Source organism: Trachypithecus francoisi, unplaced genomic scaffold, assembly GCF_009764315.1.
Source record: "Trachypithecus francoisi isolate TF-2019V2 unplaced genomic scaffold, Tfra_2.0 Lachesis_group10, whole genome shotgun sequence".
Classification (NCBI taxonomy): domain Eukaryota; kingdom Metazoa; phylum Chordata; class Mammalia; order Primates; family Cercopithecidae; genus Trachypithecus; species Trachypithecus francoisi.
Window position 1 is genome coordinate 109,672,176 of NW_022681455.1, and position 14,656 is coordinate 109,686,831.

The 14,656-nt window shown below is 46.3% G+C and overlaps 1 protein-coding gene across 4 annotated transcripts in view; it reads left to right on the plus strand.

The window, feature by feature from the left end:
* The window catches only part of TANGO6 (transport and golgi organization 6 homolog), a 268,545-nt gene that overhangs the window by 211,015 nt on the left and 42,874 nt on the right, over window positions 1-14,656 (plus strand). The window lies entirely within an intron of this gene.

Below are 14,656 nucleotides of genomic sequence, written 5' to 3' on the forward strand. Positions count from 1 at the left end.
AAGCAGAGAAGCCCACTCACAGATGTATGCATACACTTGAATTTATGGTATTTCCTGATTCTTGAGCTTCATATATTTTGCTTTATTTGGTTATAAGGGCTACTCTTTTCATTAAATTTCAACCTAGGATTTTCAGAAAAGTTACATGTATATCAGTTATTTCCTTCCCTTTTACTGTTCTCTGAGGGATCACCAGGGACACCCCATTCCTTGGTTTTTGTATCTTCTTTTCTTTTAATAACTTAGAAACAATAACATTAAGTACCTACTTAAAACCCAAGTGCTCTAATATATGTGAACCATTAGGCATCTCATCCTGTTTTAGATGGACTTAGCAAATCTCTTGTTCTTTAGTGTTATTAACTTGTAACACTTAAGAGAAGGCTTTTATGGGTCTATTTGGTTATATTGTCTGACGGTTTCAGACTACTGCAACTTTTCTGGGTCAGATACTGAAATGATTCCCACATTTTTTTTTCTCTGTTTTCTTGGTCTCTTCACATAACCCAAACCAAACTGAACTGTAAACTGTGTACTAAAACAAGTTACTGGTCCATGATCTGAACCAAACCCAATTTTTTTTTTTTTTTTTTTTTGGGATGAATTCTTGCTCTGTTATCCAGACTGGAGTACAATGGTGTGATCTCAGCTCACTGCAACCTCCTCCTCCCGGGTTAAAGCAATTCTTCTGCTACAGCCTCCCAAGTAGCTGGGATTACAGGTGACTGCCACTACACCCAACTAATCTTTGTAATTTTTTTTTTCTTTTCTTTTTTTGAAACAGAGTCTTCCTCTGTCACCCAGGCTGGAGTGCAGTGGCACGATCTCTACTCACTGCAACCTCCACTCCCCGGGTTCAAGCGATTCTCTTGCCTCAGCCTCCCGAGTAGCTGGGATTACAGGCATCTGCTACCATGCCTGGATAATTTTTGTATTTTTGGTAGAGACGGGGTTTCACCATCTTGGCTAGGATGGTCTTGAACTCCTGACCTCAGGTGATCCATCCGATTCAGGCCTCCCAAAGTGTTGGGATTATAGGCATGAGCCACCGCACCCAGCCATCCAAATATTATTATTTTTAAATAGTGGCTTTACTGAGATACACTTCACACACTATACAAGTCACCCATTTAAAGTGTACAATTCAGGCCAGGTGCAGAGGCCCACGCCTATAATCTCAGCACTTTGGGAGGCCAAGGCAGGCAGATCACCTGAGGTCGGGAGTTCAAGACCAGCCTGGCCAACATGGTAAAACCCCCTCTCTGCCAAAAATACAAAATTAATTAGCCAGGCATGGTGGTACATCCCTGTAATCTCAGCTACTTAGGAGGTTGTGGCAGGAGAATCACTTGAACATGGGAGGTGGAGGTTGCAGTGAGCTAAAATTGCACCACTACACTCTAGTCTGGATGACAGAGCAAGACTTTGTCTCAAAAAAAAAAAATAAAAATAAAGTCTACAACTCAATGGTTTTTAGTACATTCAGAGTTGTTGGTATAATCACACACACTTTTTTTTTTTTTAGAGATGGGGTCTTGCTATGTTGTCCAGGTTGGTCTCGAACTCCTGGGCTGAAGTGATCCACCTGCCTCAGCCTTCTGAGTAGCTGGAACTATTGGCACACACCACCATGCCCAGTTTAAAAAAAAAAAAAAAATTAACATAGCCATGCATTTCAGAAAAATTTTCTGCAGATCTCCAAGTGGACCAGCTGAGACTTGATGGGATCTATATGTTTTCTAAAACTAATGAACCTGAACAATACCTGAATATCATGACCTCTGAACTCAAACATTGAGACTATTTATTTTTGAATCCCTAGACTGTTGTCTTTCTCTCTCCTAAGGAAACTGTAGTGTGCTAGCAGCATATGCTTTACTATCCAAAGTGTTAGAGAAATTTCTTAGTTTTGGTTGATTAAGAAGATTAAGCTAAAGCAGATTTTGTAACATTCGAGAAGCATCATCTGTCAGGAGACCCACCCGACCTATTGAAAGATAACAAAACTGCCAGGTACACTTGGAAATGGGAATGAATGAGAGCCCAGCTACACCATCTGTTTAACTGCATTCACTTGAACAAATGACTTTGAGCTCAGTTTCTTGATCTAGAAAATGGGATTAAAATACCTGCAATGCAAGATTGTTACAAGATTGTTACAAGACATATATGTTTCATATAACGATTTATTCAACAATTTGTATTGAGTGCCTACTACATGCCAAGCAGTATTCTGGACACTTAAGACACATTACTCTTCAAACTAGACAGTGATTCTCATCTTCGTGGAGCTTCTATTCTAGAGAGAGTAGACAGGTAATAAATGCTATATATAATTAGTAAGTAAAGTATCTAGTATATTAGACAATGACAAGTGCTATGGAAAAAAAGAAAAAGTAGGAGAAGGGAAACTGATGAGTATTGTAGTCTTAGGTGGTGGGGCGGCTGCAGTGCTAAACAGGGTATCGGGTGAGTCTCACTGAGAAGGTGCCATTTTAGTAAATACATTTTATTTTTCTATATTAAGATTTTTTCTTAAGGATCATCTTGGTCATTTGAAGAGGGCTGATGATGACAGTGATGAGGATGAGCATTAAGGAAATAAGAAGAACAGGCCGGGTGTGGTGGCTCACACCTGTAATCCCAGGACTTTGGGAGGCCAAGGCGGGTGGATCACCTAAGGTCAGGAGTTCAAGACCAGCCTGGCCAACATGGTGAAACCCCATCTCTACTAAAAATATAAAAACTAGCCGAGAGTGTTGGCAAGCACCTGTAATCTCAGCTACTCGGGAGGCTGAGGCAGGAGAATCGCTTGAACCTGGGAGGCAGAGATTGCAGTGAGCCAAGATCACGCCACTGCACCCCAGCCTGGGTGACAGAGCAAGACTCCATCTCAAAAAAAAAAAAAGGAAATAAGAAGAGCAGAGTGACCAGTGTCCTTCAGATGTCCCTAGCCATATGTTTTCAAAACAACTGCTGTGTTAGGGGCCGAGGATACAAAACCCTGTCAGATACCACCTTGCCTTCTGGGCATGGGTAATATGGCAGACACAGAGTCAGTGATTACAATTATATTATTCTTTTTTTTTTTTTTTTTTTTTTTTTTTTGAGACGGAGTCTTGCTCTGCTGCCCGGGCTGGAGTGCAGTGGCCGGCTCTCAGCTCACTGCAAGCTCCGCCTCCCGGGTTCACGCCATTCTCCTGTCTCAGCCTCCCGAGTAGCTGGGACTACAGGCGCCCGCCTCGTCGCCCGGCTAGTTTTTTGTATTTTGTAGTAGAGACGGGGTTTCACCATATTAGCCAGGATGGTCTCGATCTCCTGACCTCGTGATCCGCCCGTCTCGGCCTCCCAAAGTGCTGGGATTACAGGCTTGAGCCACCGCGCCCGGCCAATTATAGTACACTGGGATCGATGCTATGGGAGCACCTTTGAGAAGTCCCTTGGTCAGGTTCGGGTATTGGCAAAGATGTCCTGGAGGAAGAAATCCTTGGAGCTGAATCCAGAGAACAAGTAGAAATTAGGCAGGTAAAAAAAGTCAGGGGTGAGCATTTCAGCAGAGGGAGCAGCTGTGCAGAGGGCGTGAGATGGCCTGACATGTTTAGGAAGCTTCCAAATGCTGGAGTAAGGGGGCGGGGGGTTAGTTGGTGGTAGAAGCTGAGGCAAGAAAGCGCAAGTAGGGGCTACATCATGAAAGGCCTTGTTACTTTATGGCTTCCTGGCTCACAGCAAGAATCAAGCATTGCTTATTTAGCCTTTGGAAATGAAGTGCAAATAGGTAGTAGGTTGTTTGCCTACCATGGGTGCTGACACAAAGAAAAACACCGTTTTCCTTTATGTTTCAATCTTAAAACAGGCGAGGGTGGGGCACTGTGGCTCACGCCTGTAATCTTAGCACTTTAGGAGGCTGAAGTGGGCAGATCACATGGTCAAGAGATCGAGACCATCCTGGCCAACATGGTGAAACCCCATCTCTACTAAACAAAAGTACAAAAATTAGCTGGGCCTGGTGGTGCATGCCTGTAGTTCCAGCTACTCAGGAAGCTGAGGCAGGAACAATCGCTTGAACCTGGTAGGTGGAAGTTGCAGTGAACCAAGATCATACCACTACACTCCAGCCTGGCAACAGAGCAAGACTCGATCTCAAAAAATAAAATAAAATAAATAAAAAAAAAAAAACCTGAGATGAGGAGCTGCTGCTTTGGGGTGCCTTCCTGGCAAACCTCTTGTCCAGTGATCCTGTTCCACTTTTAGAGAGCTAGACTGTTTCTACAGAATCAGTCCCAGGAATGTTCACGGTCATTAGTAAATTGTGAGCACAACACGGGCAGAACCCATCTTGATTCACCTTGTCATACCCCCTAGTACCTATCACAGTGCTTGGTACATAGTGGATGCTAAGTGTTGGCTGATTAATACAATATTGAATGTTTCAAGAGCGGAGAAGGCTGGTTGGGAAGGCTAGTTCCTATGTGTTTCAATAATAGTCATAGCAAGGCCAGGCACGGTGGCTCAGACCTATAATCTCAACACTTTGGGAGGCCGAGGTAGGCAGATCACTTGAGGTCAGGAGTTCAAGACCAGCCTGGGCAACATGGTTAAATCCCATCTCTACCAAAAAGTACACAAATTAGCCAGGTGTGGTGGCACACGCCTGTAGTCCCAGCTACTTGGGAGGCTGAGGTAGGAGAACTGCTTGAAGCTGGGAGGCAGAGGCTACAGTGAGCTGTGATGGTACCCTTGCACTCCAGCCTGGGCAACAGAGTGAGACCCTGTCTCGAAAAAAATAGTCATAACAGCATAGCAAGCACTCTATACTCCTGAGTACCTTACAGATGTCAACTGATCCAATTTTCTTTTTTCTTTTTTTTTTTGAGATGGAGTCTCTCTCTGTCACCCAGGCTGGAGTGCAGCGGCACAGTTTTGGCTCACTGTAAGCTCTGCCTCCTGAGTTCATCCTATTTTCCTGCCTCAGCCTCCCCAGTAGCTGGGACTACAGGCGCCCGCCACCACGCCATGGGAATTTTTTGTATTTTTAGTAGAGATGGGGTTTCACCATGTTAGCCAGAATAGTCTCGATCTCCTAGCCTCGTGATCTGCCCACCTCAACCTCCCAAAGTGCTAGGATTATAGGCATGAGCCGCCACACCTGGCCTACTGATCTAGTTTTCATAGAGGGAACTGAGGCACAGATAAATAAGTTGCCAAGGTTGTGCAACTAGAAAGTGGCAAGGCTGGGATTTGAATGCAGCAATTGGTTCCAGAAGTCAGCTCTTAACCACTCTTCTATATTGTCTCTCAATAAATGTTTTCAGGCTGGGCACAGTGGCTCACATCTGTACTCCTAGCACTTTGGGAAGCCAAGGTGGGCGGATCACTTGAGCCGAGGAGTTCACGACCAGCCTGGGCAACACAGTGAGACCCTGTGTCTACAAAAATTCAAAAAAAAAATTGGGGCAAGGTGATGCATGCCTGTAGTCCCAGCTACTTCGGTGACTGAGGCAGGAGGATCACCTGACCCTGGGGAGGGGGAGGTCAAGTCTGTAGTGAGCCATGATGGCAACACTGCACTCCAGCCTGCGTAACAGAGTGAGACCCTGTTTAAAAAAAATAAATAAAAAGCAAATGTTTTCAGTTCATTTATAAGGTTGCTTTTGTGCCTTGGAAGCTAGAGAATTGCCATATGAGACAAGCTACACACAGGAAGGGTAATACAGCTCTGGTTTTTAATAGAGCTTACTTTTGGCAGTGAGACTTCAGAAGGCAATATTTTCCCTCTGATTTGAAAAAATAAACAGGTGTTTTCATCCCATATAATTTATCTCTCTTCCTTTTAGATGTTCCTTCTTATGCAGCATCCCATGTTCGCCTTGTCTTCGTTACCAAACCAGCTACCTTGGGTGGACTACAAGTTTGAACATGTTGGATACCTGCCAGTCTTAGTATTTCAGCCTCTGAGTCCTCCTATAGTCAGACAACTCTAGTTCATTCACACGCAAAGAGTGGGGTATTTGGCCTGGCTCTTAAGTAGTTCTTCATTCATTTATTCATTCAACAAATATGTAATGAGCACTTACCCTGTGCCAGTTGGGACTAGAGCCAAGCCATATGCTCTGTGCTAGGGACCCAGCTGTGAAGACAACAGAGTCCCTGTCCTCCTGGACCTGACTTGTGGAGAGGAGAGGTAGGCAGTAAACAAGTAAACATGGATATACAGATTTATACTGTGTCAGGTGATGATAAGCACCAAAGAGATAAATTTAGTAAGATAAGGAGCCCAAAGGGAGTTTGCTATTGTCTCAGATGGACAGGAAAAGCTTTCCTGACAAGTGACTTTTGTTTTTTGAGACAGTCAGTCTTCCTCTGTCGCCCACGCTGGAGTGCAGTGGCACGATCTTGGCTCATTGCAACCTCTACCTCCCGGGTTCAAGCAATTCTCTTGCCTCAGCCTCCCAAGTAGCTGGGACTACAGGCATGTGCCACCACACCCAGCTAAATTTTTTTGTATTGTTTTAGTAGAGATGGGGTTTCACCATGTTGTCCAGGCTAGTCTCATGCAACCTGCCTGCCTCAGCCTGCCACAGTGCTGGGATTACAGGAATGAGCCACTGTACCCGACTGACAAGTGACCTTTGAGCAAAGATATAAGGAAGCAAGAGGTTGATCCAGAAACCTAGGGAGGGAGCATTCCAGGTGGAGGGAGATGTGAGCGCAGAGGCCTTGCGACAGGTACAGGCTTCATGTGCTGGAGAACAGTAAGGCCAGTGTGGCTTCACAGAAGAACAGGAGTTGGCACCAGAAAGGCAGTGGCCAGTCCCAGCGGAGCCTTGTGTGGACTTTTGCTTTTCCTGTGAGTGAGATGGGAAGCCAGGGTGGAAGAAGGAAATGATCTAACTTTGTTCGTTCGTTCTTTCATTCATTTATGGAGACAGAGCCTCACTCTGTCACCCAGGCTGCAGTACAGTGGCACAGTCTCAACTCATTGCAACTCTGCCTCCTGGGTTCAAGCAATTCTCTTGCCTCAACCTCTCAAGTAGCTGGGACTACAGGCATGCACCACCATGCCCAGCTAATTTTTTTGTATTTTTAGTAGAGACAGGGTTTCACCATGTTGCTCAGGCTAGTCTCAAACTCCTGAGTTCAGGCAATCCACCTGCCTCAGCCTCCCAAAGTGCTAGGATTACAGGCGTGAGCCACCGTGTCCAGCCAATCTAACTTCTCTTGAAAAGTTACTGTTGGCCGGGCACGGTGGCTCACACCTGTAATCCCAGCCCTTTGGGAGGCCGAGGTGGGTGGATCATGAAGTCAGGAGTTCAAGAACAGCCTAGCCAAGATGGTGAAACCCCATCTCTACTAAAAATACAAAAAATTAGTCGGGCATGGTGGCAGGCGCCTGTAATCTGGGGATGCTGAGGCAGATAATTGCTTGAACCTGGAGGCTGAGGTTGCAGTGAGCCGAGGTCGCACCATTGCACTCCAGCCTGGGCGACAGAACAAGTCTCCATCTCAAAAAAAAAAAAAAGTTAACTGTTGCCAGGTGTGGTGGCTCATGCCTGTAATCTCACCACTTTGGGAAGCCAAGGCAGGCAGATCACCTGAGGTTAGGAGTTCGAGACCAGCCTGGTCAATATGGTGAAACCCTATCTCTACTAACAATACAACACTTAGCCCCACATGGTGGCAGGCACCTATAATCCCAGCTACTCAGGAGGCTGAGGCAGGAGAATCACTTGAACCCAGGAGGCGGAGGTTGCAGTGAGCTGAGATCACACCATTATACTCCAGCCTGGGCAATAGAGAGCAACTTTGTCTCAAAAATAAGTAAATAAAATAAAAAGTGACTGTGGCTTCTTCTAGGACAGTTCTTTCAGTGTCCTGTGAAAGCCCTTGAAGTCTCAGAATTGCTTAGTTCCAGGGTGTGCTAGTGGGGGAGGAACTTCAGCTTTGGGAAACTTGTCTTTGCAAACAGAAGGAATTCTCCTTCGTGAGCATCTGTTATCTGGCAAGTATGCTAGAAGACACAAATAAAGGACCCAATCTCTTCCCTTAAGGAAGTTTCAGTAGCGTGTGTGAAATGCGGAGGAGTAAATCCACTAGTGGATAGGAGTGACACGATAGAGCCAGCACCAAGCACTGGGGGACCCAGAGCTGGGACCCTGGGTTAACTTGTCAGGGCCTCAAGAAGGTTATGTTGATCAAGTGTTAGCCAGGCAGAGGAAGGGGAGAAGCATAATCTATTTTGAGATAAAATTGAACAGCTTCCTTTCTGAGAAATCACCAAACTGGAGGATGATGCCAATGTGGCGGGAGGTCCCAGGGGCCCTGGGGACCCTAAATGGAAAACTGCCATGGCTTCCTCAGAGGCTTTGGTAGCAGCATGCAGGACTGGGCTCGCGGCCATGGTCAAGGCTGGAGCTGAGACTATGGAACTCATAGAGGCACAACTGAGGACAAGGAGTGGATACCCATCACCAAGCTGGGCCCTCTGGTCAAGCACATGAAGATCAAGTCCCTGGAGACCTATCTCTTCTCCCTGCCCATCGAGGAGTGTGATATCATTGGCTTTTTTCAGGGTGGCATCTCTCATGGGTGAGGTTTTGAAGATTATGCTTGTGTAGAAACAGACCCACACTGGCCAGCGCACCAGATTCAAGGCACTGGCTACTGTTAGGAACTATCATGGGCACATCGGTCTAGGTGTCAAGTGCTTCAAGGAGGTTACTACTGCCATCCAAGGGACCATCATCCTGGCCAAGCTTTCCATTGTCCCTATGTGGAGAGGTTATTGGGGGAACAAGACTGGCAAGTCCTACATCGCCCCTGTATGGTGACAGGCTGCTTTAGCTCTGAGCTAGTACGCCTTATCCCTGCCCCCAGGAACAATGGCATCATCTCCACTCCTGTGCCCAAGATGCTGCTGCTGATGGCCGGTATTGACGACTGCTACACCTCAGCCAGGGGCTGCACTGCCACCCTGGACAACTTCACCAAGGCTGCCTTTGATGCCATCTCTAGGACCTATAGCTGCCTGACCCCTAACCTCTGGAAAGACACTATTCACCAAGCCTCCCTGTCAGGAATGCACTGACCATCTCATCAAGACCCACACCAGAGTCTCCATGCAGAGGACCCAGGCTCCAGCTGTGGTTACAACATAAGCTTTCTTTTTTTTGTTTTTTGAGACAGAGTCTCACTGTGTCGCCAGGTTGGAGTGCAGTGGGGATCTCGGCTCACTGCAACCTCTGCCTCCCGGGTTCAAGCGATTCTCTTTCCTCAGCTTCCCGAGTAGCTGGGATTACAGGTGCGCGCCACCAGGCCTGGCTAATTTTTGTATATTTAGTAGAGGTGGGGTTTCACCACGTTGGCCAGGCTTGTCTCCAACTCCTGACCTCAGGTGATCCGCCTGCCTTGGCCTCCCAAAGTGCTGGGATTACAGGCATGAGCCACTGCACCCGGCCACAACATAAGCTGGCATACAAGAAGAATAAAGTGAATTAAACCTGTTAAAAATAATAAGCAGAAGAAAATGAAATTGAACAAACCAGCCACTGAGTCCCTTCTAACATGACGTAGTCTGGGGGCATCAAAGCCCTTCCTCTCTGGCTATGGCTCTTCGGCATCTGAAGAAAGTTGTCGTAACTATTGGATGATCCAGATTTGGGCACTGTCTGCTCTGATGGTGCCAGCTGGTTGGGAAGGAATACAAAATATAGGCTCAACCCTTCCACAGTCACTATACTGGGAATTCAGGTTTTTCCTCTCTGTTGATGTCAAGAATTAACCTGTAGAGAACATTCTTTTTTTTTTTTTTCTTTTTCCAGTTTCTCCTTGTTCTTGTCAAAGGCCATGTCGCTTAAAACCAAATCTTGATAGGTTCTTCATCTTTATCACTCTCTATGAGAAGTAAATTGATTTAAGTGAACCACAGTGAAAGGCCTGTCCTCACTACAGCAAATAAGATGTGTCCCAGGTGACAAGTCCAGTCTCCTTTTAACATGGTGCCCAGAATTCCACATACCTGAGGTTTGGGGGCTAATACAAAGCCACTGCCTCTGATCCCAAGGAATGACCTGAATTTATTATCAGTTTTGCACAATCAGTGCAGTTTAAGGATACATAGACCCCTGAGATGAGGCCTGAGATAGCTGTTCTGGGAAACCCCAAGAAAGGTAAAGTGTCTGCCATGGTTTCTTTCATGGCGGGTTGAGTAAGCCAAGCTCATGAGACTGGTTGGTCACACTGTCTTTGCTGTTAAGGTTTCTTGGTTTACAGATGGTAAAGTTGCAGACAAGTTAGCAAAACAACTGAATTTTAACAAAGGAAGCTTTAGGAAAATGGATGAAGATGCAGTTGGAAAATTAAAGTCATGCTTCCTTGATACATACCTCAATCCTGGCAACTTCTCGCCTGGAATTTTCCAAAGTCAGTTTTTGGTAATCTTGCCATTTGTACTATCTTTATTTTTATGGTTCTGGTTATGCTTGGTGTGTGCCAGCTGTTTTGGGAGTGTTTTACCTTATTTCTCTTGGCTCCTGTTAAGTGTTAAATTGTTGAAACTGACCTTTAATGCTTCCAAAGCAATCAGCATGTTTCTCTCTGGATGGTTTTTAGAAGTGTATGCAATTTACTGATTTCGCCAGTGAAGAGAAAGGCCTTCCATAGTATGCTTTACTCAGAGCAGGTGACAAAAGGATGAATTTCTGGCTGGGCACAGTGGCTGTAATCCCAGCACTTTGGGAAGCCAAGGTGGGCAGTCGTTTGAGGTCAGGAGTTTGAGAGCCTGGCCAACATGGCAAAACCCTATCTCTACTAAAAATACAAAAATTAGCCAGGTGTGGTGGCAGGCGCATGTAGCTACTCAGGAGACTGAGACAAGAATCGCTTGAACCCGGGAGGCAAAGGTTGCGGTAAGCTGCGAGCACGCCACTGCACTCCAGTCTGGGCAACAGAGCAAGACTCTGCCTCACAAAAAAAAAAAGAAAAAGAAAAAGAAAAAAGAATGGATTTCTGCCCTCTGAGAGAACTTAGAGAATAGAAATAATATGCCAATTCATAAATTAGTAAAGACCTTATATCATCTATCTATCTCACCAAGGTTTTTAGAGGTAGAACTCAGTGTTTATGATGTCATTGGGGTTAAAGGTGAGAGACTAGCCTTGAAGTGACTTTTCCAGCCTGGATACGTAGAAGAGAGTGGCCTACATCCTCCCCACTTCTGGTGTTGGACAAGGGGTCTGTCTCACTGGTCTGCTGGAGAGCAGCATTATAAGCTGGTTATGGGTGCCTGACCTGAACAGAAGGCTGTTCTTATCTTTAGATGATACCCATAAGACCATATTGAAATTCTGATGCTCAAAAAACATTTTGTGTGACAGACCATTATACATTTCATATGATTTGGTCCTGGTGACAGAGGGGTTGAGGAAGTTTCCCAAATGCTCTTCAGTTCTCGGGCCTCTTCCTGATTGTCCTGGATGGCTGACTACAGATGGGTTTGGTGGAGTCTGGTGCATAAGTCACTAATAGCCCATAGCAAGCAGGAGGCTATTTCAGCTGATCTCAGCAAGGCTTGTCATAACCAGCTCCTCTCTCAGTCATACTTTCAAGGTGGCACAGGGATTCAAGAATTGGCCTTGACTGGGGTGCAGTGGTTGATGTCTGGAATCCCAGCACTTTGGGAAGCCGAGGCAGGCGGATCACTTGAGTTCGGAAGTTTGAGACCAGCCTGGGCAACATGGCAAAACTCCATCTCTACAGAATCTATACAAATTAGCCATGTGTAGTGGTGGGCGCCTGCAGTCCCAGCTACTCAGGAGGCTGAGGTGGGAGGAGTGCCGCAGCCTGGAAGGTGAAGGCTGCAGTGAGCTGAGATCATGCCACTGCATTCCAGCCTGGGTGACACAGTGAGACCTTGTCTCCAAAAAAAATAATAATGAAGAAGAAGAAGGCTGGGCATGGTGGTGCATGCCTATATTCCCAGCTACTAGGGAGGCTGAGGTGGGAGGATTGCTTGAACCCTGGAAGCAGAGGTTGCTGTGAACTGAGATCACTCTACTGCACTCCAACCTGGGCAACAGAGCGAGATTCCATCTCAACAAAAAAGAATTGCCCTTGAAGGAAAAGCCTTTTTCCAGGCAGGATGCTTCTGTCTGGACATCCCGACTGTGGGATTAATGCCCAAGTGCCCAAGTGTGAGAGCGGGCCTTACACTGAGAGCTGAGGCGGAAGCATGACCCGCTCAGCAGAGAGAGGCAGAACAGAGGTGACAAAGGCAGACACCAACATGGTTCTAGGCCAGGGAGCCTTGGTCTGCCAAACGTGGAAGCAGGGGCCCAAAGCTAAATGTAGAGGGGAGCAAGCAGAACGCCTGAGACCCTCTGCTCGGTCCATGGCCTTGGGCTGGCTTCCATAATTTAGCCATCAGACCAGATTTCACTTCCCTGTGTCAAGAGGGACTCAGACCTAGCTCTAACTTGTTTCTCTGGTTTCAGCTCTTACCTTGTAAATACTAAGCCTGAAAGTGGAGGTAGCTATTACATTGTTGCCTGTTTGGAGGTTGCCCAAGGAATTCCTCTTAGGACTGAATTGCTTCTACTGTTAATGCCAGAGGCATGGAAGCCACTGCTGGCCTTAGGGTTGGGCGTCCCAAGTCAAAGGCAGAACAGCTTGCTGGGTCTTACTGAAAACAGCCCCCAAAGGGTTGAACTCCTCTGGGATTTTCCTTCACTTGCAAGCTGCATGTTTGTCTAATAGATGCACAACTTGATTAAATGCCAGGGCATCACAGACGCAATTATACTTAAGAACGAGCTAGTTCTTCTAATCTCTCTGCCATCACTGATTAATTAGATACTTTGAACTATGCCCAACTGTTTGAAAGCTGTGAAAAATACAACCTGTATAGTTAAAATTTCTGCACAAGCCTGTTTCCTCACTTGTTCTCATAGTCACCATTCTTTAAACATGGTATGTATTTGTACATGTTTCTAAACACAGTCTGGCTATCTTCCTATCATAATTAGATATCCTTCTACTACTGGCCAAGAAATATACTCACATAGTAAGTCCAACAACAAAAGTATGTGAGAGGCCAGGCGCCGTGGCTCACATCTGTAATCCCAGCACTTTGGGAAGCTGAGGCAGGCAGATCACTTGAGGTCAGGAGTTCGAGACCAGCCTGGCCAACATGGTGAAACCGTGCCTCTACCAAAAAATACAAAAAATTAACCAGGCATGGTAGCATGTGCCAGTAGTCCTAGCCACTCAGGAGACTGAGGCACCAGAATCACTTGAACCCAGGAGGTGGAGGTTGCAATGAGCCAAGATTGCACCACTGCACTCCAGCCTGGATGACAGAGCGAGATCCTGTCTCAAATAAATAAATAAATAAATAAATAAAAGTATATGAGAGGGCCGGGCGCGGTGGCTCAAGCCTGTAATCCCAGCACTTTGGGAGGCCGAGACGGGCGGATCACGAGGTCAGGAGATCGAGACTATCCTGGCTAACACGGTGAAACCCCGTCTCTACTAAAAAATACAAAAAACTAGCGGGGCGAGGTGGCGGGCGCCTGTAGTCCCAGCTACTTGGGAGGCTGAGGCAGGAGAATGGCGTAAACCCGGGAGGCAGAGCATGCAGTGAGCTGAGATCCGGCCACTGCACTCCAGCCTGGGTGACAGAGCAAGACTCCGTCTCAAAAAAAAAAAAAAAAAAGTATATGAGAGACCAGTTGAATAAGTTAGACATACCTTCAGATTGTTGCTGCCATTGGTCGCACTTTCAAAAATTTTTTTTTTCTCTTTTTAAATCTTACATGAATGCCTCAGAAAGGTTTGTTGTCATTATTATTAATTGTATCGCTTCATTGAGATTTTAAAACATTTTTCTGCCTACCAGGAGCCAGGGAGGGGTACAGTGGCTATTACATTCAACTGTTTGATTTTATGACATAATTAACTATATATCAGTTTTGCAAGTAATTTCCAGTCTTTCTTTCCTGTGATAGTATGGTCTTTTAAAGTAATTGAGCACTGGCCGGGCACAGTAACTCATGCCTGTAATCCCAGCACTTTGGGAGGCCGAGGCGGGCAGATCACCTGAAGTCAGGAGTTCGAGACCAACCTGGCCAACATAGCGAAACTCCATCTCTACTAAAAATACAAAAATTTAGGTGGGCCGGGTGCAGTGGCTCACGCCTGTAACCTAGCACTTTGGGAGGCCGAGGCAGGCAGATCACGAGTTCAGGAGATCGAGACCATCCTGGCTAACATGGTAAAACCCCATCTCTACCAAAAATACAAAAAATTAGCCAGGCGTGGTGGTGGACGCCTGTAGTCCCAGCTACTCGGGAGGCTGAGGCAGGAGAATGGCATGAACCCAGGAGGCGGAGCTTGCAGTGAGCCAAGATCGTGCCACTGCACTCCAGCCTGGGTGACACAGTGAGACTCTGTCTCAAAAAACAATAGTTAGGCATGGTTGTGTGCACCTGTAGTCACAGCTACTCAGGAGAATCACCTGAACCTAGGAGGCAGAGGTTGCAGTGAGCTGAGATTGCACCACTGCACTCCAGCCTGGGCAACAGAGCAAGACTCCATCTCAAAAAAAAAAAAAAAAGTAACTGAGCACAGGCTTGACACGGTGGCTCACACCTGTAATCCTAGC